At 47.1% G+C, this 24,918-nt stretch overlaps 1 long non-coding RNA gene across 1 annotated transcript in view; it reads right to left on the reverse strand.

The window, feature by feature from the left end:
- Window positions 1-24,918, reverse strand: part of LOC138583072 (uncharacterized) — a 184,874-nt gene that overhangs the window by 158,765 nt on the left and 1,191 nt on the right. Inside the window, exon 2 of the long non-coding RNA XR_011305146.1 lies at window positions 13,529-13,642. This is a non-coding gene — a long non-coding RNA (uncharacterized lncRNA). The remainder of the gene's footprint in view (window positions 1-13,528; window positions 13,643-24,918) is intronic.

Genomic DNA, 24,918 nt, shown 5'->3' on the forward strand with positions numbered 1-24,918 from the left:
TCATCCCTCGGCCAAAGCAACTCGGTACAACCCCAACACCATCGCCGATTGTAAAAAACCTGGGGGTCCTGATGGACAACAATCTTACCTTAGAGCCAAAAGTAAATGCTATACTCAAGAAATGCTTCTTTCTCCTGCGAGTGGCAAAAAGGATCCTACCGTTCCTATCATTTGCCAAAAAAACAACCACCATCATCGCACTCGTCATGTCCAGAGTAGACTACGCCAATAGCCCATACTTGGGTATGCGTGAACGACTTCTAAAATAACACAACGCATACAAAATTCGGCAGCCAGATTGCTTCTCAAACTACCCCGAAGAGAACACATCACACATGCGCTAAAAACACCTTGGCTACCAATAAAACAACAAATAAAATTCAAAACAATGTTCATTGCGCACAGAGCAATACACCAACAAGGCGCTGAGTTCCTGAGAGAAATTGTCAGGCTCAGAGGTCCTGCATCCGCGGAAGCTGCTGAACCCCCGACAATCCCCCTGAGATGTATTTCCCAGAACTAGATTTCAATTCAGCTCTGTAAACTACACCCCAAAGGGAAAGGGGGAAATGGGATAACAAAACAACACCAGGCAGACTGCGTCAAGGCTAACCAGAGCTGAACCTGCAGAGGATAAAAGAATAGCAGATACACTTCCTTAATTCACTTACTTAACCTTATGAATGGAAAGACATTAATCCTTAACTAATAATTAAGAATCATACCTGGTTCTTCTCTTGAAATTTCTTAGAGAAGCTGATAAAGAAGCTGAAAATCTCTCTTACTTGAGACACTTGAAATTCACAGCAACTTCTTACTTTAGGCAAAACTGGAAGTCTTAGTTCATTGTCTTTTTTCCAAAATGCTCTGAATGTTCAGTTAGATTGTCTTTAAAATATTCTTTATTGTTCTTTCAAACTTTTCAAACTATTTATAATTGTATTGAGTTTTTGAATCCTTGAAGAAAAAACACGTGCTAAATGCACACGCAGGTTATTTCCATTCAGATTAACGATGAACTTCACATAGAAATCTTCCTGGTTGAAGAACACGCGCAAACGAATGAAGACGCGCGATCAAAATAATCCACACGCGCAAAAAATCCACACGCGCAATAATCCACACGCGCAATAATCCACACGCGCAATAATGTTCTCCTGCGAAACACGCGAAATAAAAACACCCGCGCTCTTGAGTTCAAACGCGGCGAATTGATTCTCACGCGCAAAATCACTCGCGCTGGAAATATGCGCGCACTTACATCGCACGCGACAAACAGATTCTCGCGCTCTGAACACCCGCGCTAGAAATCACACGCGCTCTTTAGTTCTCACGCGGCGTATAGTTTCTCGCGCTAAGGATCACCCGCGCTATGAAATCGCACGCGCTCTTTAGTTCTCACGCAGCGTATAGTTTCTCGCGCTAAGGATCACCCGCGCTATGAAATCGCACGCGCTCTTTAGTTCTCACGCGGCGTATAGTTTCTCGCGCTAAGGATCACCCGCGCTATGAAATCGCACGCGCTCTTTAGTTCTCACGCGGCGTATAGCTTCTCGCGCTAAGGATCACCCGCGCTATGAAATCGCACGCGCTCTTTAGTTCTCACGCGGCGTATAGTTTCTCGTGCTAAGGATCACCCGCGCTATGAAATCGCACGCGCTCTTTAGTTCTCACGCGGCGCATAGCTTCTCGCGCTAAGGATCACCCGCGCTATAAAATACACGCACATTTAAAATTGCACGAGACCAACATCTACTCGCGCTCGGAACACCCACGCTAGAAAGCACACGCGCACTTGAATTCGCACGCGACAGTCAAATTCTCGCGCTATGGAACAACGCACTGGAAACACACGAGCACTCCGGGAGTTCAATAGTTTTAGTAGAAACACAACTTTTCACGAATTTTCAAGGAGAATGTTATTATGATGAACAGAGTTACAGTAAAAAATAAAGTCACTTATCTCCTGAGCGAATTCATAAGGATTTCCTGCTTTTCCTGTCTTCAAAAACGAATTCCTGCCAGCTGATGACTTCTCCTGTAACCCCCAAGAAAGTAGCCGCTCAACTGCTGATGTCTGAAGGATAAAATCCACCAGGCCTAAGACTAAAGCAGGAGCAGCCACTAAACACGTCCTCTCAGATGGGGTTTTGATGATGAAAGGCACAGAGTGACAGTTTAGAATGTTCATTGTTGTTCAGCATTGTCTTCTAACCAATCAGAGCTGTCACTGTGAGGCTCCATCTTGCCTTGGGTCAGAACCAGGATTCTGAATCAGCAAGTTAAGGCCAAACCAACTATAATGGAAAACTTCCCACCCACACAAAGCTAATCTGAAAAGGATAAATAAAGAGAAATAATGAAAAGGAAACTTGAATAAGGGAAGGAAACCTGACAAATAAGGGAAGGAAACCTGACACAAATTACGTCTACATCAACCAACAAGAACGCTCAGATCAAGTAATGACATCTGCCTGGAACCGAAACCCTACAATAAAAGAAAACTCAGAGGATCCTCTTTCTCTCACCAGGCGACAAAAACCAGGAACGATCTACCAAAGAACATACGCAACACCAGAAACCACCTACTATTAAGGAAACTGCTCAAATCCTGGCTCTTCACTTCGTAACTAGAAGACCGCCAAACACAGGGACACACACACAACTAAAACAATGGTGAATGAAGATACGGATCCCGACTCCCACTAAGCAATCAACTGAAAAAGACTCCAAGGTAGACACTCCACAACACACCGAACGACTGACCGAGAGATAGCCATGATAGGACACTAAAGACCGAACACATACCCAGACTAAGACAGAAGTACTAAGACGTGTCATCACTCGCACCCTGGCCCTAAACCACACTTTAGCTCCAACAGACTTAGGCCCCGATAGATAGCAAGGGAATAGGGATCACCCAACGCTCTGCTCCAACACCAGAAGGAGCGAAATAGACATACCCAATCACATTAGACAAAGCTCATTAGGATACAGCTGGGAGCGCGCTGCGCCATCACACAAAATCAACCAACTAAACAATAGAATTTTAGGAACACACTCCACGACACATCGAACAACTAATTGAGAGATAGCCATGATAGGAGGGCACTAAACACGGAATACATAGGCAGACCAAGATGCAAGTACTAGGACGATTCATCAATAGCACCCTCGCCTTGATCCACACCCAAGCTCCAACTGACCCATGTCACGATAGATAGCAAGGGAATAGGGAGCACCCAACCTCAGCTCCTACACCAGAGGGAGAGAAATAGACATACCCAATCACGTTATATAATGCGCATTAGGATACAACTGGGAGTGTGCTGCGCCATCACACACCACAGTCAGTCGGCCATTAAAGGAAATCAGCAATAACCCCACCCGCAGGAATACAACTCAAATGGAAGAAGATGTATTGGAACCAGGATACAGACTCCACTAACCCAACTTTCAAATCTCTGCACACCCAACCCACCCAAAACCTCACACAACCATCTCTCAACCAGCAAACCGCACACACTTTACCACACTTTATCAACAACAAACAAACACATAAAATGCACCTACAGCACACGAGGTATCGCCCGGTCCAATACTCGGACCAAAGCTCAGCGCACGTGTATTCTGAACTGAAGCTGCCAACAGCACACCACTTATCCCACTCTCCTACTCCCCCTCAATCCGACTAACCGTACCTGCCCTCCTTCTTGTTTACAGATCCGCCAGAGCACCTGGGGACCAACTCCTTTGGTGACGGTGCGCTATAGAAATACCTTCAACATTAACATTAACATATTGGTAATGCGTTCTCTGAACCAGTTATGTAAAATTTGGAGGAGAAACTCACACTGCTGTGGCATCTGTTGTATTGGTTCTACGTATCAGGGAATCTTAGACTGCGTCTGTGAGTGGTGTGCCGAGTTTGAGCGGGTAAGTTTGTGCCAAAAGTGCACTGATATTTCCTATGCTATTATGCCGGTTTGTAAGAGTTTGGACTGTTGCTGCTCACGTTGTAGGCATGCATGTGTGTCCGAGAGGAGTTTGTGACTCTGTATCAAAATCAAGTCCACCAAAAAACTGTGAGTCTTGGTGTCATGTTGTAGACATTCAAAAAGAGACATAATAGCACACAACATTTCCTTAATTTCCTGAAGAATTGGGTCTCGCATATCAGTCAAAGAATGCGCAATAGGTCTGATCAAAGATGAAAGTCTCCTCTGTTGGGCCCGTGCAGGAGTTGAAGAATATGAAATCACAGATGAACCAGAGTCCGAGTACATCACTTCTCAAAATATAGATGGGGTATTAAAATAAAAGTCCTCATTTGCCGCCTGCCCACTATTATGCTGACTTTGCCCATCAGACTTGGCCAACATTTCCAAGTCCTAAACAATTATTTGTTGAGATCCTGAAGAGGCCTTTACTAAGACCCAAATTAATCGCACTAAGTCCTGAACTACAAGGATTGTGGATTATCAAATTCACCCATATTTTAAAGTGTATTAAAAACGGAGGTGATATATTTTGATATTGACTATTTTCCAGATTTACATGCCGTTTCACTGATATTACTAACTTCCTTGTGTGCGTTCACCTGAAACACAATGCCATTACTGGCTCCAGTCTCCGGTTCCAACGGAGAGGGAGGCAAAGGAACGCTGCCGGCACATCTAACACTGATGCGTTATGGTTCACCACCATTTTTGCACCACTCCTTAACTTGTAATGTGCGTTGCAGCTGAGTCACCCATAACTTAGTGGTTAGACTTAATTGCAAACATTTGCACGAAACACGGGAACACAGAACAAAGTGCCAGAAATATTAACAACTTGCATGGAGCACACCTTTAAAACTCGGCTGCAGCTCTTTGCTTCATAACAGATACACGGGAAACATACACCTCGCCTCACAAAGTTTGTGCTTGCTGCCATGCTTAGGTGCCGGTGCTTCACGCCTACTGGGATACTTAAATGCTCCTTTCTCGATAGATGTTAAAGGGTTAGCAAACACCAGCTGAAAGTAGTAACACCAACACACTGTCCTTTCTCTGAGTGTGTTATAACTCTGAACTCAATACCATTAGAAAGGTTGTCTAAAGACACTGACCTGGACCAGATTAGTCGAATTGCTGCTCTGAGGAAATTCCCCAATGTCCCTGAGGCCTCCCTGCTGGTGAACAGCTAAGGGAAGCACAGGTGCCTCAGGGAAACCCTGTGGGGAAACCCTGTGGGGATAAAAACCCTGCGATGATGTAGACTTCAGCTCTAGATGATCTCTGTGTCGTGGTTCTGAGATACAGGATGTAGCAGGTACCCTGGGTAACAGAAATTAGATCATTAGGAGCGTGTAAAACCACAATTGCTAAAGAGTGGGTATTGCTGTTATGAGAATTACCCAGGAGGTTGGTGGTGGAGCCTATTCTGTATAATCAGGATGAGAAGGCAGAGGGATGCCTATCTGTGTGTTAGAAAGAGGAATATTAGAATGGAGAAAGGCGAAGAGCACACTGAGAATGAGAAAAGAGGGGCAGAGTCCTACCTTCGTGAAGCCGAGTGAAGTCTTATCAATGATATTCTGTGCGGATTCATAGAAGGCGTTGTAGATGGCGTTGTGCGTAATCAGATCTGCAAGTAAAAGGGTAGGTCAGTATGCGATCCGGGGTTATGGCGTTCTAGGAATAGAAACAAGATCAGTAGCTGTACCGTTGCTAAGCGACGTACTCGCATTCCAGGAAGTAAGCGTACCGTTAGGTTCAGAACATGCAAGTAGAGCTCGCCGAGTAAGGGAGCACTGTGGAGATAGACAGAAGGAAATCAGATAGGGCATACAGAACAGGACAGAGTACACAGTGCACAGATTTCAAACTCACGTAGCGTTCACTAAAGAGAGGATGGACGCGTCGTCGGTGGTGTTGAAGATCCTGATTACTGCTTCACTGCTGTAGAGTGGCCGGAAGCAAAGTCGGAAACACAGCAGAGACTGGAACGGTGCGTGCACATAGAGGCGCCATGTTGGGAGTATGACAGATCGACATACCAATCTGCTTCCAGCACCTCCAAAGAGACCAAAGGAGCCCACAAAGCCTAACAGAGTGGTCTGCTGAAGTCTGTGCTTGCTGCTGTGCTTTCGCAAGAGGAGTTTTTGGTGCTCCTTGTGGTGTCATGTGCCGGGCAATAGCCGATCATGTGACACTAGTAAACACGGAAGGAGGAGAATAAACAAACCTCCGGAACTGACGTAATAACAGCAGTCCGGGTCAGTTAAGTACCACAAACAGTCGTGTGTCTCTGTTTCTGCGCAGCGACGCGTTTCGCTATAATATTAAGGCAAAATTGCAGTCTGACTAGAAGAGCATTGGTGTGTGTTGAAATCACCACATTGGCGACGAAGGATGGGATCGGAGACCAAAGTCATGAAAGTGAGGCAGATGATGTGAGGTGAGAGGCTTTTGATTAACTGCGAACGCGTACGAACGTAGAGCCTCGTTTTCGTGCCCCTAACATTCTGTCACACAGTTGACTGCATAACGAATATAACGCGCGTATGCAGCATATTTGTTTTACTGAATTCAATGTTCCATTTTTATGAACTGGGCATAACAGAAGGAACGCGTACATTTACAGAAAGTACTAGTGTGCCCCAACGTTCTGTTTATATAGCCTAAGGAAACAGATTTCACGCAGCGTGTGGTTTCAATGTTTTCAACGTTCTACTTTCATGAATTAAATCTCATAGAAAGAACGTGTGCATTTACAGAACTATTGTTGAATTCCGAACATTCTTTTTACACGATCTGAAGGAAAGGAAAACATTTCCAATTTTAACCAGCTGAATGATATAAAGCCACAAACAAAGTAAAGAACATAGAGACAGACACAGAGTTCAGTCAGAACTTTATATATCATTGGGCAAAGAGACAGTTGTAAAGGTTCAAGAAACTTCATATAGCACCAGAAACACCAACACTCCATTTTTTTTTTTGGTGAAACATAACCAAAGCAGTTTGAGGCCAGTATTAGTTTCTTTTATCATTCATTTATCTGGCTTTAACAAAATAAAGTCTCAATTTGGGGAAATATCACAACGCCAACCATGTCCAGCAATGAAGCAAGTCCAGTTAGGACTGCTCCAAGCCCATCAACAAGAAGTGTCAACTCAGAACACCCAGACCCGGCATTAACCACACTCTTGCCACCTTTTGACCCATTCACCACAGGTGTTGCCATTCGGTGTGAAATATGTTTACAACAATTTGAAATGCACCTGGATGCGAGAGAAATCACTGCAGCCAAGAAAAAACGCACTTTCCTTCTACTCAATATAGGACCAGCAGCACTACGTCTATTCAATGCGACTCCAGACCGAGGAGCTGAAGATAACTATGATGCTGCAAAGAATGCGTTAACGAACATGTTCAAACCAGAACTGAATCCAGACTATGAACGTTTTCATTTCTGCATGGCTAGACAACGTGAAAAAGAGACAGTAGACAAATTCCATGCACGACTGCGTGAGATGGCAGTTGGTTGTGAATTCCCTAATGAAGAATTTGCTATTCGTCTTCAAATTATAAATGGAATTTCTTCTGAAAAACTAAGGAGGGCCATCCTGTCAGAGAAGAATGTAAGCCTGTCTCGAATTTTAGAAATGGCATGCCTGCGTGAACAAACAGAAGACCAAGTAGCAGCAGTTGAGGCGGCAATCCAAAGACTCCCGATTGACAACCCAAAACCAACAGAAGAGATTGCTGCTGTATAAAAAAATTTAAATACAAGAGAACAAGGAGAACGAAGAAGAAACTCCAACAGAAACCCAAGGCCACAAGGTAGAGATTCTACATGTAAATGGTGTGGAGGCCCGTGGCACAGAGGAGATTCCTGTCCTGCGTGGGGTACAACCTGCAGAAAATGTAATCGTCTTAACCATTATGCAGCTGTCTGTATGAACCCGCAGAACAAAAGTGAAAGAGATCAAACACCATGGCAAACTTATGGGCGCAGGAAGAAATTTGCCCCCCGAGAAACACCTCGTCATACAGGAAGGAAAGGAAGGGCAAGAGCAGTAGACCATTCCCAGAGATCACCAGATTCAAGTGAAAGTGAAGACACTGAGGATGATGCATCCCCTGATGGAAGGGATCACAAGTGGAAAAAAACCAGCAAACAAGTGCATCATATAGACCTCATATCCGCTGTAGAGCCAAAACGGTCTAGACAACGGAAAAGACCATCATGTACTGTTATTTCAGATGGAGAACCACCATGTGCTGTCATTGATACAGGAGCAACTGTCAATGTAATGCCAGTGTCGGCATTTAACAAACTTCATGTCAAGCCTAAACTTCAAGAAAGAAAGGTCAGACTATATGCCTATGGCTGTAAGAAACCTCTGCCTGTGCAAGGATCATTTAAGTCTGATTTTGCCCACAACAATGCCACGTACAGAGCCCGAGTTTATATAGTTGATGCTGGTTGTGAAACATTGCGAAGTTGTAGAACCGCTGAAAAACTGAAATTAATTCATTTTGCTTTCAACATCCATTGTGGAAAGATTGACAAGTTGATAAAGCAATATCACAGCGTATTTCAAGGAATTGGGTGTCTTAAGGGCAGATCCATTAAACTCCACATTGACCCCACTATTGAACCGAAAGCAGTACGCTATCGCCGAGTACCATTTCACATGAGGGAAGCTGCAAGGAAGGAAGTAGACAAACTTGAAGCAGCAGGTATCATAGAGAAAACGTCAGGACCGACTCCGTGGGTGTCCCCATGGTGGTTGCAAAAAAACCAAAACAACCCAACGCAGTACGAATATGTATTGATATGCGGCTTCCCAATGCAGCCATTGGAAGAGAACGACATGTCACACCGACTATCGATGAACTTATTGTTGACCTAACAGGTGCGACTATATTCAGTAAACTTGATCTTAGATCTGGATATAACCAGCTCAAACTGGCCAAGGTGTCGAGACATATCACGACATTCTCCTCCCACCTTGGGCTACGACATTATAAAAGGTTAAACTTTGGAATATCGTCAGCTGCTGAGGTATTCCAACATGAAATTAGGAAAGTCCTCACTGGCCTGGAAGGAACGATGAACATTAGTGACGATATCACCGTATATGCATCCAATGAAAATGAACATCTTGAGCGCCTGGCAGCAGTGTTACAAAGACTGAAAGACTCTGGATTAACCCTAAATGCAGAAAAATGTGAATTCGGAAAAGAAGAATTAAGCTTCTTTGGGTACATTTTTAATGCACAAGGTGTGTCGCCAGATCCTGCCAAAGTTAATGACATTAAAAACACCCAACCTCCAACATCAGTCACAGAAGTAAGGAGTTTTATGGGAATGGCGACTTATTGTGCAAGATTCATTCCAGATCTGGCCGCTATAGCAAGTCCTCTCCGTGAACTAACCAAGAAGGATCAAAAGTGGGAATGGTTGCCTGTTCACCACCAAGCTTTTCAACAGATCAAGGATACCCTGTCGGTGTCTACAACAATGGCTTTCTTTGATATCAAAAGACAGACAGAACTTCTAGTTGATGCTAGTCCAGTTGGCCTCAGAGCTGTACTTACACAAATTGACAAGGATGGAAATGTATACCCAATCGCTTTTGCCAGTCATGCATTAACTAAAACGGAACAGAATTATGCACACATAGAAAAAGAGGCCCTCGCTATTTTATGGGGATGCAGACATTTTAAAGTTTATCTACTTGGAAAATAGGCAAGAGTGTTTTCAGATCATAAACCACTTATTCCAATTTTTAGAGGGTCAGCACCTCCTCCACCGGCACGCATTGAAAAATTGATGCTTCAACTACAGCCATACAACATAGAGGTGGAATACCGACCAGGAACAGACAACCCAGCTTATTATTTGTCTCGCCACCCACGACCTGCCACAAAAGAAGAAGAACATCATGCAAAGGAAACGGAAGAACATGTGTGTCACGTGGTGGCCTGCGCCCGGCCTCGAGCTTTAACATTGCAAGAGATAGCCAGTGAAACCGAAACAGATACTGGGCCTCATTACGACCCAGGCGGTAAGTTACCGCCTGGGTCGTACCTTTACCACCATGGCGTAAACTATGTTTACGCCATGGTGGTTGGCGGACTTACCGCCCCATTCCGAGGTTGGCGGGGCGGTAAGTCCCCAATCCCCATTTACCCTTCCCCATTCCCATTTTTGCCCCATAGGGCATAATGGGAGTGGGGAAGGTGTTAATTACGCCACCGTAAATTACGGTGGCGTAATTAACATCAAGGTCCCTTAGCGCCATGGATTTTAACACCTGGTGTTAAAACCTCCATGGCGCTAAGGGACCTCGGAATCAGGCGGTAAGGGTCGGCGCTGTTTACGCCGCCGTAAACCCCTTACCGCCTGAGTCGTAATGAGGCCCACTGTCCTGAACCATACCATAACTGCCATCCAGTCAGGGAACTGGAAAAATGTTCTTGCTTCCATGACTCAACGCACTGCAGCAGCACAGGTCAAACTTCAATCTCTTTTTGGTATTCGTCATGAACTTTCTGTAGCTCCTGAAGGAGTAATATTGAAAGGACATTGCATTGTACTACCTACATCATTAGAAGAACGAGCCCTCAGATTAGCTCACAGCAGACATCAAGGTATTGTGAAAACAACTGCAGATTTGAAATCAAGAATGTGGATGGCTAACATACAACAGAGAGTGATGGAACTAGTAGGTTCATGTGCAGCTTGCCAGGCCACTCGGAGAGCGGAGAACCCAGAACCAATTATTAGTACCCCAAGGAGCAGTAAAAGGTGGGAAGCTGTTGGTATAGATTTTTGCACAATTGCAAGAGAAGGATACTTACTTGTTGTAATTGATGAATTCAGCAGATATCCTGAAGTTGAATATGTGGCGTCCACTGATGCTGACAACATGATCCTGGCACTAGAGAAAATGTTTGCCATACATGGAATACCATCAGAAATCAAAAGTGACAATGGACCACCTTTCAAAAGCCAAGAACTATGCCAGTTTTTTCAGAACCTTAACATTCGGCACAAGCGAATCACCCCATGGTGGCCACAGGCGAATGGTGACGCTGAACGATTTATGGGGTCACTCAACAAAGTAATTTGCATCGCCAAGGAAAAAGGACATTCATGGCTAAAAGCAGTGTATCGGTTCTTGAGAACTCATAGGCAGACCCCACACTCCTCGACAGGAATCAGCCCAGCAGTACTCATGTTTGGAGTACCTATACAAGCAGAACTCCACATACACCCTCAGTGGGTAGCACCTGAACGAGACATTCCAACCATAGAGTCAAAAAGAGTCAAACGGAATGAACAAGAAAGCATTTCTCGACGAGCCAGGCATCGAGAATTAATACCTGGAGACACAGTTATGGTAAAGAACCGAGCCACTCCCAAAAAGATGTCACTTAATTTTGAATACCAACCTTGGACAGTCAGTGCTGCCAATCACAGTATGATTACAGCCAGTCAAGGAAGTGAAACTGTAACGAGAAACATTTCGCACTTCAAAAAAGTACCACCGGAATTATGGGAAGAAAGCCAAGAAACTGTGGGAGAGAGACCTGGATCGCCTCATCGACCTTTAAGTCAATCACCTTACCGACCGCCTAGTCAATTGACACGTGAACTTCATAAAACTCCAAGAAATCCGAGAACTCCAAGCAGGCAAGAAGAAGAGATACAATCTGAGAGCCCCATGGTGGATAGCCCTGAGAGAAGCAATACCCGATACCACTTGAGGGAAAGACCAAAACCATTGTCTCGCTTACAAGGTTATGTGGTAGATGGAATATATAAACAAGTCAGCTTGCCCAGATAATGCTGAGAGACTGGAATTGACTAAACCTGTTTTACATATACTGTTTGAAGTTTTGTTTTTCTTTAATTTGGAGAGGAATGTGGTGGCATGTGCCGGGGAATAGCAGGTCACGTGACATTAGTAAACACGGAAGGAGGAGACTAAACAAACCTCCGGAACTGACGTAATAACGGCAGTCCGGGTCGGTTAAGTACCACAAACAGTTGTGTGTCTCTGTTCCTGCGCAGCGACGCGTTTCGCCATAATATTAAGGCTAAATTGCAGTCTGACTACAAGATCGTTGGTGTGTGATGAAAACACCACACTCCTGTACTTTACTTTTTCTGTGCGAGTGAGTGGGATCATTTGTAAAATATGGTCTGAGGGAAAGTGCATACAGGATCAGTTTCTTTGCCTGTGTGCATGGGTGAAAAGTCTGTGCGTTGCTGTTGCTCCTATAGCAGCGGGCGTGTGTGTATGATGAGCGACCTTTGTCTGTGCTGCAACCGTTCTTTCACGAGGGGGCACAGCAGCGTTGATGTCAATGATGCACCTAAACTCTGTAAAGTAAACTCAAAGCACTGCTGGTTAGGGTGCATGGGCGTAATTTTAGGGGAGCAGGGGTGTTTGTCCCCCCCCAATTTTCATGGCACACCATTTTGTCCCCATTCATTTGGCTGGGGCACCTTTTCTTCAGAAGTCATGTCCCCCCAACATTTTCAGTAAAGTTACTCCACTGTTAGGGTGATCCCGTGGGGGGTGCTGCGCGGTGTGCTTCCACGTCACTCTCCCACGCACATTTTGTTGCCCCTCCCTGGGAGCTGCCAACGCTAAGGCTGGCCCAGTGCGAGGCAGCCCAGGGTGGCAGCCATGCCCCACTTTCCAGATGGGCTGCAGTAGCCAAGCATAGCAGCTGTGAACATTAAGGTATGTCTTTAATAGAACAAAGGAGAGTGACTCTTTAACCCATCAAGAAACACAGTCTGCTGTAGGATATCAACAATTAATATGTTTGGCGTTTTTCCATTTAACACCAATGTCAATGGAAATCATTTGAATTTGTTTGAAGATATTTTAAAAGCTCGACTGTTTTGACTGTTCAGGGGGCTCAGGCAATGCGAAAAGTAAGATAATTAAATCATGACATGATCACATGCATCGGCAAGAATGAAATTAGCGCGGAGGCTTCCTTCACCCACAGCTGCACAGTCCCATGTAAGGCCCATTATAAAGTATGAGCTTCAGGCTTGATACAAGAATTTATACCAACTCGGGAAAAGTCACAGTCTTCTTCCAACCCAATCCATGAAGCCAGGCAGGATGCCTGAACGGTAGTTCTGGCACCCACTTTGATTGCCCTGATAGTGGATCTCTGTGGAGCAGTCTAGGGGTGCCTTTCACGGAGCCAGCCCTGGTGGGAGCAAACTAGAACCCCAACAATTTAACCATTGCCTGCCTTAGCGAACACAGGACTATGTACTTTGGTAGCTTGTTATATGAAGAAAGATATAGATTGACAATTCAAAAAAGGTTGAAAAACTTAATTCCTGATGCCTTCATAGTAAGATGACAAGAATAAAACAAAACAAACAAGTTGCATTGCAACATAATAATGCAGAAGAACCACAGACAGGATTATCATTTGAGTAAAGTGTTAGCACATCTGCCCTTATAATAACAGCTGCAGCTAGACCTTACCCTTCGGCCCCCACAACCTCTCCAGTTACTTCAGGCGGGTCGTCTTCCTCTGAATAGCCGGCGCTAGAGGACTCCTCGTCACTGTCCGCAAGGCAAAACGCTCGAGGCCTGGCTCTGAAACACAGAACAAGGTTTGTGATTTAAAATGGAGTCCAGCCAGGGGGGGCCTCAGCGCACCTGGAAGACACCTTATGCATTTGAAAGGAAACCAAGACATCTACATAGAACAAGGCAGGGCTAGACTGCCCCACTGGGACGCCAGGACTTTCCTTTCGGCTCTGGAGGATAGCTCAGGTGCAAAGTGCTTGCCATGGAAGCAAGACCACACGGAGCAACACCGGTTCGATAGAAACTTCTGGGTATTAAGAGTGTTATAAATAACCTATCATATCAGTAGGACTCGGGCACAGGGCCTCTTTGGGTAGTGGGAGGGTACATCTAATATGAGAACGAACGAAAACGATCAAGCCAGCCTGGGTGGTTCACATGAAATTGGCTCTGCACATTTTCTTTTCTTCCCAGGGCTGACGGGCTGGGCTGGGCTCGCGCCTGCACATTTTGAGGCTGGGCACCGCCGAGGAACCGCATATGCCCTGCAGCCTGCCTACTGTCTGTGGTGTGCTATCACAGCAGATGATGCACACTGCAGCGGGCGACCTCAGTGCTGGCCTGCTCTGATGTGATGATGACGAATGGCGAGGTGAGCTGCGGCCAGGGCAGCATTTTCACTGAAGTTCAGGTGCGAGTCGAATCGTGCAATTGAATAGATTGCATGGGGTTGGGGGTGCCGCGGTGTGGGTTTGGCTGCAGCTCCGAGCTCACCCCGGACTTGCTGCGGATGGTGGAGGAGACAGGAGTGGGATAAGGAATGCTTAATGGGTGGGGGTGTTAGGGCCTCATGGCCGTGTCATTGGAGCAACTCAAGGGAATGCCCCTCATGAAGCAGCTGTCACTGCATTCCATACGAGGCCTCTATGAACGAGGTGTGATTAGCCCTTAACACAAACAATCAATGAATGTCGTGCTCTACACTCAATGCCGCAATTGCAAACTGTGTATTTGTGTGTGTGTGGTGGGATAGGGGGTGTGTGTACCCTCATTTAAAGATAAGAGTGACTGAAAGAAACAGCCCCGGGGAGTGGGATCCAAGCAGGCTGCTGTGCCGTAATGGGGAGGAGAGAGCTGGGAATGCAGAGGAACAGCTGGGAATGCAGTGGGGGAAAGCCGGAATTGTGTGCAGGAAGAGCTGGGAAGCGTGGAGGGTGACAGATGTGAAAAGCCAGCACTTTGAGATAACCTACCCAATCTCGATCCAGAGATTTATAACAAAGTATTTTTTTTAAAAAGGAGTGCAAATTGTACTTCTATCCCCCAGGCTATGTTTAAAGCCTCACGCCCTTTGTGAATGATGTTTAGTGGACAAGTCAGTGTCTGCACAGCGTGCCTCGTACTCGGGTTCCTCTGAGTACCCTTAGAACTCGAAAGGCACTAGGACAACTGACCAGATGTGCCTCTGCCGTAAATACTGAGTGAATGCCAGGGAACGCGCCGAGCAAAGGGAGGCCTGGGTGATCACTACCTTCTTCGGGGCAGACAACGGGCCCCGAAGGATCCCTGCCCCACAAGCAGCCAAGGGGCTGCAGATGCAGACATAGGGGTGCCAGGCAGCGGGGCGGGGGATGAGTGAAGGGATCCCTAGAGGGAGAGGCCAGATAAAGGGTTAGAGATGTAAGGCTTACCCCCGACCCCACAAGACGTCTATAAAAAGGCAGCACGCACAGGGAGGCACCCTCTCTGCCAGGACCACTATAGCAAAGGAGATCGAACGCCGGCCCGCCCACTCCAGAAATGATTGAATGACCATGGTTGAATTGTCTGTTTAATTTACAGGGGGACTGTCGCAGTGGAGGTACATGGTGCATCCAGGCTGGAAGGGCTGTCAGAAACCACAAGGGACTGTGCAGTCGATGAATATGACGGCGGCAGGGGCATAACCTCTGATGCGCCACGGGGCAAGTAGAGAGTGGTGGGAGGAGGGATGAAAAAAATAAAATAAAAGTAATTCTATACAGAACTGATTTCTTAGCTATGCCACTTTTGGCATATTTAATGAGTGTGACTACTTTGGAAAGGAGCAAACCAGTAACCCTTTCTCCTTCGACCCCACTATGTTAGCACGGGTACTAACTCCAAAACCAGAATTGGCTGCATGGTTTTCACAACTTATTCCCCCCCCGCCCCCCATGAGTATGTTGTGTGGCTTTCTATCCGAGCCTGGATCCATTACCACCCACAGTATTTTGTTTGTTTGATAAGGAAGGAAGGCAGGTGGAAGAACTAAGGATGGGGAGCAATTTGCTGGAGGGTTGGGGAATGTAACGCAAAGGTGCAACTGGAAGAATAGACTTTCAGCACCAATTGTTAAACCACTGCACACGTCACAGAGAGCAAGGCAAATGGCGCTCTGCGAGCCCGTGGGTGGAAAGGCAGCATCGTGCGTATGATAGGCTCTGCCATTAATGAAAGAAATGTGTTGGCAACTGAACATCCTAACCGGCAGGATCACGGATGCCGCGGGTGGGCCGGCCTAGCTGATAACTGGGGAGCCTGGCAGGCATTCATTCAGGGAGGAGGTGGGCCCCGTTAGTATCAGGCAGGGATCCCTTTCTCCATGGGAGTGGGGTGCTCCTGCCGGCGTAACTAGGGGGTCGGGTAGGCAGTGGGGGGGGGGCACGTGCAGAACGAGGCAAGCTATCAGCAGTCGGTTGGTAAGGGCAGCAATTGCGGTTCTACGCAAAGCAAAGGACTGGGGAGAATGTAGGCGGGGTGCGCAATTTAGGATTATTCAGCAACAATGGTCACAACGGCTAGCCTGGTAGCACGGTTATGGGGAAGTGAAGGAATTGGTTTTGCATGTGTCCCGTGTTTATGGTTAATGGGGGAGGTAGGAAATGGTTGCATGTGTCCAGCATTTTAGGCTTTAAGGATAAGGAGGGGGCTTCAGGGAGTAGCTGGGGGCAAATGAAATGGCTAACTGCCCTCAGATCTAAATTGCATATTACAGATCAAGGACGTAAAGAAGAGGGAAATATTCGAAAATTGGCCAAAGAAGAACGGGCAAGAGTAAGATGGAGGAACTGTTAATACTGTTGGCAGAAATGTCGGAAGGATTCCGAAGGATGGGGCAAGGGTGAGGGGAGACGGAAGGAGGTACTCTCAAGGACGCCTCAGGCTGAGGCACGGGGGAAGTTGTAGACAACCAGTGGGTAACGGGTGATCGCAATGGGGGCTCGGTGGGGGGGGTGAGGGGCCAAGGCATATCCACTGGTAACATGTTTATACTTTATTGCAGAAACGCTGAAACCAAAAGAACTACCTAGAGGGATGTTTGAGGATGGAAGCCAAAGTATTGAGATCATTGAGGACACAAAGATAGATGATGCGTTATTCGAGGTCGAACCATCAACAAGTGCATCATCGATGGGCCCTTTTGCAGTGTTTTGGCTGCAATTCTCTGTGATAGCAAATAATAAAGGCTGGGAAGCAGCAATGGCTCAGATGGGAGGGCCTCAGGCCGGACCTTGTAGAGAAGGCCAGCAGACCGACCTAAAAAGGGAAAGGCCGAGCTTGAGTCTGGGGCACAAGAATCCAGGGGGAGAATGGATTCTCAGGGTTCCAGAAAGAGAACGTGCAAAAGGAATATGGGCTTCAAAGGACGGAAAACAAAGAAAGAGTTGGAGGAGGAACTGGCGGTTGCATCAACACTGATTGGCCGCAGTGAATTCAGGGGAGACAAAGCAACAACAAGTGAAAGCCAACCAAGTAAAAATTACAATGGACTAATAACAGCACCCAGAATAGGGGGGTCTTTCCCGACCGGCATGGGGTTGCCAGTGGCACCCAACCGGGAAGCAATTGGTGAGTGTGTACAGGAGCTGAAGGACAAACTCAATCTGGTCATGGGCTGGGTGAAGGCGAATGGCAAGAGCAGCAAAGCTCAGGACATCAAGGGGAGCGATGGATGCAGCACTGGGTCACAGGCGTGGGGAAGGGATGGGGCTGAAGGCAGGATGAGTGTGGGGACATAAGAAAGGACAGCTTAGTAAGAGCGGTAAGTGTATCATGGGCAAGGTGGACGACACAGGTAGAATAGGGCAGAGGACAGGTTTGGGAATGAAGAGCGTCAAGGGGTACACAGGTTGTGGGAGTGAGCCTTGCCCCAGATGACGGGCGCAAACTTTGTAAGATGGCACATTCCAGGGGCTGTAAAGGAGCAAATATGGAATAGGGCTTTCATCAATATATTCTCCCTGCTCAAACACGAAACTAAGGGGTATGACACTTTGCAGAGTTGCAAACGGAGCAAGGCGGTGAAAGGACCGAAACGAAGGAGACCAGCCGGAAAAAAAGAGCACTGGCTCGAAGCATTCAAAATATTGGCACATGTAACGGTTGAAAAATTCCCAGAACAAAGGCCAGCCCTATTGGATATAGGAACGACATCATGAAAGAGTTCAAAAAGTTTGGGGGTACGGGTTGGCTGCTAAGGGATCAGAGGTTTAGGATGCGAATGGCGGGAGATTCCCTCATGCAATGGGAAAACAAGCTGGTTGAGGAATGGCTCGACCCAAGGGCAGATATCTCAGGTCACAGTAGGAGGGGCAACTTACCGGTGGCAGGGGAGAAGTTGGGGGAGAAAGCCAACACCTCAACATGGGGAGGAAACAGCAATGGGCAGGTCAGCCCATGAATTCAATGTCGGCCGGCCCAGGGTGAGAGACTGGCACGGGGCAAGGTAGTTGGTCGCAGGAGGCACACCCAGGCTATGGCAATAAATGGGCAAGGAACTACCAGTGAGAGGGGAGAGGCAGAAAGTCGGGTGAGGAGGAGAGAGGAGCCGGTAGGACAAATAATTAGTGCAAGTAGTTCAACAGACTACGTGCACCTTTGGTAATGCATGCCGCTTTCGCCACATATGCTCAAGCTGTGGGGGAGAGGGACATCCAGGACAATTCTGCAGAAAAGGGGTATGGAACATGACTAGTGATCAGGCGATGGGAGGACCAAAGAACCGAGCGGGTGATGGGAAGACACCAGGGGCAGGGGAGTAGGTTGTAGGAAGGAGAACAGTGCTTTTCGGACCATGTCATTGTGAGCATACAATAAAATGTTGTGTAACATATTGTCATTCTTTATCAGGGGTGAGAACCTGCAGTGGTCGAGTGGCGTGCAATCAACCATGGCAGGATGTAATATGGGACAGGGGACTGCTCTGCACGGTAATCGAAGGGGAAAGGGAAATGAGGGTTGGTAGATTAAGGTTCGACTTGTCAGTGAAGGGGCCAACACCAATTCATGTTGGGAGGTTGATGGGGTAGCTGGCCAACTACCCTTTGGTGAAGAAGAACGACTTGTGGACGGAAGGGTTCTTGACAGGCTTTAGGATTCCATATAAAGGACCACCGCAAGAAAGGTGGGCTAAGAAACTGAAATCTGCATTAGAACACCCGGCAGCGGTGACAGAGAAGATCAAGAAGGAATTGCGCCTAGTCAGCGTCATCGGTCCATTATCCTAAATATCTCACCGTTGGGAGTGGATCCCAAAAAAGAAAAGGGGAAGTTTCGCTTGATCCACAATCTGTCCTGCCCCAAAGGAAATTCTGTAAATGACTGGTTGGACAAGGAGCGATGCTCAGTGCACTACGCTTCATTCGATGAGGAGTTAAACCTGGCTAGAAGATCCGGGAAAGGAGCACTACTAGCGAAGGTGGACACATAGAGGCTGCATTTAGATCATCACGGTGCACCCCAGTAGCTTCCATTTGTTGGGTTTCTGGGACGGCAACAACATCTTCATCGACAGATGCCGATGTGCTGCGCAATCTCGTGCGCATACTTTGAAGTGTTTAGCTCGTGTTTGGGGTGGATATTATCAGAAAGGGTGCCGACTAGGTGGATTGCGAGAAGTTATTTGAGGGTTTCATCAAACTATTTAAGGAATTGGGGGTGTTGCTGGTGGAAGCAAAATCAGAGGGCCCATGCACAAGACTCTCGTACCTGGGGGTAGAGCTTGATACCATGGAGGGAGTGTTTAGACTGCCCCGAGAAAAAGTGGCAGCATTCGCGCAGAGCTTTGACATGGTGCTGGGAAAGGAGAAAGCCACCCTGAAGGAGATACAGGTATTGCTATGGAAACTGAATTTTGCAGCCAGAGTGATCACCGCAGGGAGGGCTTTTGCACGCTGATTAGCAGCATCCACGGCAGGAGTTTCCGAAGGGAGGTACTTGATCAGTTTAAAAGCAGGCTTAAAGGAGGACTTAAGGATGTGGAGGGGTATTCTGGTAAACTTCAATGGTGTAAGATTATGGCAGGAGGCATGGGTAAATTGTTCACTGATGAATCAGGTAGGCACAGCTTTAGTGCAATATTGGGCCAGGAATGGTCCAGAGCCAATTGGCCGAACAAATGGATGAAGAACGGTCTGTGCAAGAACATATGTGTACTAGAACTGTTCCTGGTGTTAGTAGCCCTACATACATGGCCAAGCCAGCTAGCGTGCAAACAGTTTATGGTGTGGCCTGACTACATGGGTGTAGGTCAGGCGATCAACAACCAGTCAGCACAATGCTCAACTACGATGGGACTGGTCAGACGCTTGTAGAGATAGGGCTGAAACTAAACACAGATTTGAGGGCTAGGCATGTGCCGGGTGTACACAACGTAGCAGCTGATGCACTCTCTCGTTCACGGATGGCAAGGTTCAGACAAGCGTGGCCTCAAGCAGTAGGGGGATGAAGAAGTTCTGTGACAGACTGTGGGGATAGGTGACGTGGACACAAGAATGAGGAAGTCGGATAAGAGGGAGATAGGTAAGGTGCATGTGACTGTTCAAGAGAGTGACACCCGAGTTGGGGGAGCAAGCAGTGGAAGAAAGAGTAAAAATCTTCACGCTGTGGGTAAAGGACAACAGGAAATCAAAATCCTGGATTAAAAGCCACTTCTCGCCAATAGCATTTCATGCACAACTGGGGGGAAGGGAGATCTGAACAAGAGATTTCAAATTTGTACGGCAGTGCAGGGATGGGATAAAGGAAGTGCTAGAAAGAAAGACGATAGGTTACCTATCATGGTGGGGATCTTGCAAGCTTTGATAGATAAGCTTGGAGAAGTCTGCAGTTCAGTTTTTGAGGTTATCTTATTCAAAGTATGTTTTACTCTTGCGTTTTTCGCGGCATTAAGAATAAGCGAGGTGGTACCCAGATCAAGGCAGGACATCAGCAACAGGGCTTTAGGCTGGGAAGACGTAATGTTGGAAGGGGGCAAGTTCAAGGTGAAGATAAGAAAACCCAAGACCAACCAGGCGGGCCATGGGAAGGAGTTCACATTGTACAAACAACTAGGGTCGAACACTACTGCCCTGTGACACTAACAAAGGCTTAACTAGAGATAAGACCGGCAGCAAAGGTGTCATGCTTCAGGCGTGGAAGCGTGGAATCGATGGTGACTCACTTAACATGGCCGCCTGCTGTCGGTCTCAACATTCTATGCCTTTTCTGCTATGGCCTCTGTCAATAAATAGGTCCTTTCCTCTAACACCGGTGCATTGTATCGTCTAGATTCACTCGCCGGCAGTTTCGTATTACGTTTTTGTGTATTCCCTCTCGCATGCCCCTTCCTTGTTTTTCCCCGTCTCCTCCTTGCTTGGTTATTTCCGTGTTCGCCCCTCACCCTCTGTGGACTCATCTCTTTAAGGTACGTTTGGGTACTCTTCGTCTCTTGTTGTGCACTCCTTACCTGTGCTTGTCCTCCGCTCTACCTCTATCGTACTCTCCGCTTTCTTCTTACCCTTCCTAGCCTTTTCCTTCTTAGAACCTCGTACCTCGTTCGGACCCTTTTCAGAACCCTTTCATCTTCCTTCTGCTTTGTCTTCAAGACAAGCGCATTCTGTTATTTCTTCTTTCCCGGTGCCTTGTCGCCACTCCCTTACAGTTATTCATACTTTCATTGCTTGTACGGATTTACTTCCTCTTCTGACTATCGTATAGCCTTCCTTGTTTCTTACCTGCTATCCTTCTTCTTACCTTGCTTCGGTTTTTGTTCTCATTTCTAAGTACCCGCCAGCAGCCTCCTTGGTATCATTCCCGTATTGTTCCCTCCTTCCTGTTTATTTCCGGCCCGTTGCAACCTTCTGTTTGTACTCCAGATTGCGGAATTGTGCTACGTCCTGGAACGTTGCTCCTCATTTCCTTCATACTCAAAGGCCGTCGGCTGTATCCATCTCCAGCATACTTACAATACCGAAAGACCCATCTGCTAGCAAAGACTGTTTGCTGTATTAATCTCCAACCATACATACCATACCGGGGATTCCAGCTATTATCATCTCAGATATCAGGGTTTTTTCTGCTCTGGCTTTTTTTTACCTGATTTAGGGGCTTTCCCCTTGGTCTTCCCCTTGACCCAGGTCTCATCCCTGGTCAGGGTGGCGACTGAGGGGGCTCGCCCTTACCTTCATCACAAGAAGGAACGAAGAGAACGACCTACCAAGTCACCAAGACTTAAGAAGAAGACGGAAAGACCGGAGAGGTCCTGGGAAGACACAGGTGAGGAGGAGTGGGGTGAAGATCCATCCAGCCCTGACAAAAGGTTTACTTCTTCATGCACGAGGACAGGAGGCAAGTGACTCAATACCAGTTTAGAAGAGTATTAGACATGACATTACGGAAAATGAAACTGCCTGATGGGAAATATACAGCCCATTCATTCAGAATTGGGGCGGCAATGACCGTGCATGACAAAGGGATAAAGGAGGCGGAAATAAGGGACATCGGGAGATGGAAATCTGATAGTTTTCACCTGTATATACGACACAACATGGCCACAAATAAATTGGGTTCTACAGGGTAGGTAGCAAAATATATATATATATAAGAATGGGGAGAGGGTGAGATGGGATGCATGAGTACAAACGCAAAGGGAAAAAGCTTGGAGGAGAACATCAACGGGGACTAAAAGGGCACGAGGCTGAGGTAGGGAAGGAGGGCACGCCACCAGGGCATTGCTGGCTACAGGCAAGGGAGTGTTGGGAGAGACAAAATGAATCTCAGGAACACAAAACAGGTGGGGCTCAGTGGGGGTAGAGGTCAGCGTGTAGTATAAATAGCGGAGTGAATACTAGACGAATGAGTTAACTGGATTCTTTGAATTTCTCCTCAGGGAAAAGAGTGGCCTGGGTAATGGGCCACTCTTTTATCACAAGAGCGGTGCAAGGTGCAGGAGATGGAGTTTTGAGGTGCAACTTGGGCTTTGTCAATACGGACTGGCACTGGTTTGGGACAAGGGGATGCTATGGTGGCAGTTGGAAATGACGGTGATGGAGAAAGTAAAACTATACAGCGAACAGACATAGTGGTAATACATCTGGAGGGGAACGACTTAGCAAAGGAAGGCAGGAAAGAGTTGTTACAACAGATGTGCGGAACAATGAGGTCAGTTACACTCCAGTCGAGCTTTACCTTTCAGAACTTTGAATCTCTCTCGGACCCCTACTGAAGCTCAAATTAATGACTTTCAACTTTGTCCACAGACAGTAACATTTGAAAAAAGACAAAAGCAGATTTCTCTTTAGTTTATCAGTGTCCCGATTATGCTCCATTGGGGGGGTGAAGGGTTGACAAGCAGCAACCCAGGGTAGCAACTTCTGCACCATGCGCATGATGCCCTTGTACACCCATTGAATCTCAAAAGCAAGTTAGGGTGGCGAGTCACGTGTTTGATCCCTAAATAGTCACGTTTCACAGAGGCCCATCCATCCCCACAAGTCCACCCTTTCAGACAGGGGTGTTGCTAGATTTGGAAAAGATCTGGGCTATGCTAATGTCGGGACTGTCTGGACTCGAGGCTAGCTAGCCTTTTGGTTGTAGCCTCTGAGCTTCTAGCTCTTTGCAACAGATATATACGTGAGATGTGTTCTAGTTATATCAGGCGTGGCATTGCTTGTCTCGTGCCAATCATTTAAAAGCAGATAGACTCAGCATATTGGTGCAAGATCCATGGGGGAAGAAAGGGGAGATGTGTTCTAGTTATATCAGGTATGGCATTGCTTGTCTTGTGCCAATCATTTCAAACCAGATTGGTGCAAGATCCACGGGGGAAGAAAGGGGAGGGGGCTGTGGAGTGAGGAGTGAAAGAGAGCAAGCTAGATGGAAAGAAAAAGAAAAACAAAGGGGGACAAAGAGTGCTTTTGAGGCGGATGAGAGGGGGGACGAGGGGAATACGATGAAAGGTGAGAGAGGTAATGATGTATGCTAGAGAAGGACGAAGAGAAAGAGGAACAGGAGGGGCAAGTGAGAAGTGGGATAGAGGGATGAGAACGAAGGAGAAAAGAATAAGGAAAAACAGGGAGTCTAGGAGAGGGAGTGAGAAAGATTATATAAAGTGAGTTAAGAGAAAGAAAGACACGACATAGGATGGAAGAGGAAGTCGTGGGTAAAGGGGAAGGGTGATGGGATGAGATAAGAATGCAGGTGAGAGGATTGTAGAGAAACAGATGAACGAGATGGAGGGGAAGGGAGAAGAAGGCGGACAGGACGAGAAAGAAAGACAGAGAAACAAACACAGATAGAGAGACACAGAGGCAACGAAGTGGGCCCCTGGTGGCATCGCACTACTGTGGTCCATGAACTCCCCCTCTGAGCTGGGCCCAGAGCCTCTGACTCACTGTGCCAGGGATGGTCCCTCTGCCTGGCGACCATTGGATCTGCCTCTGAATCAGGGCCGCAATAACCATAAGACAACTCTATAGAGTACTCTTCCCCAGCCAAGGCCTGGCCACGCAGCATATCAAACTGGCAGCCGTCACTACATCCAGTCCAAGGCACGCATTACAAATTAGACAAAAAATCACAAAACTGACTGCCGAGGCCTTCCAGAGTTCACCACACCATAGGAGAGGCACCGGGAGGCCAAGCAGCGAATGGGTGGGAGGCCCTATGGCCGAGCACTGAGTGAGCAGAGAGGCTAGACTTCTCCCAGCGCCCCCAGAGAAGAAAGAACAATCACTAGATGGGCACTGACTGCACTGCTTTTAACACCTGGGCAAGCCCCATAGCTAAGCATCACCCACCGAAATCCGCTAATTCCGAAATTCCACCACACAAAGAGTCCAAGTACGGAATGTGCGCGGTGGCTGCAGCTGCACACTTCCGTCAATAAAGAGGCCAACCACCTACGTGTCCCATTTGATCCCCACAGCAGTAGCTATGTCGAGGCCCAGCAAAGATAAACAGTCAAGGAGGCAGGCAGTTCAGGACACATCAGCCTAAACTCTACAATGAATTTAAAACTAAACGAAAACACACAGTTACACACCCCTTAGTTTCGGAAGCAC

This window comes from Ambystoma mexicanum, chromosome 3q, assembly GCF_040938575.1.
Source record: "Ambystoma mexicanum isolate Mex_15411 chromosome 3q, UKY_AmexF1_1, whole genome shotgun sequence".
In the NCBI taxonomy this organism is placed as follows: Eukaryota; Metazoa; Chordata; class Amphibia; order Caudata; family Ambystomatidae; genus Ambystoma; species Ambystoma mexicanum.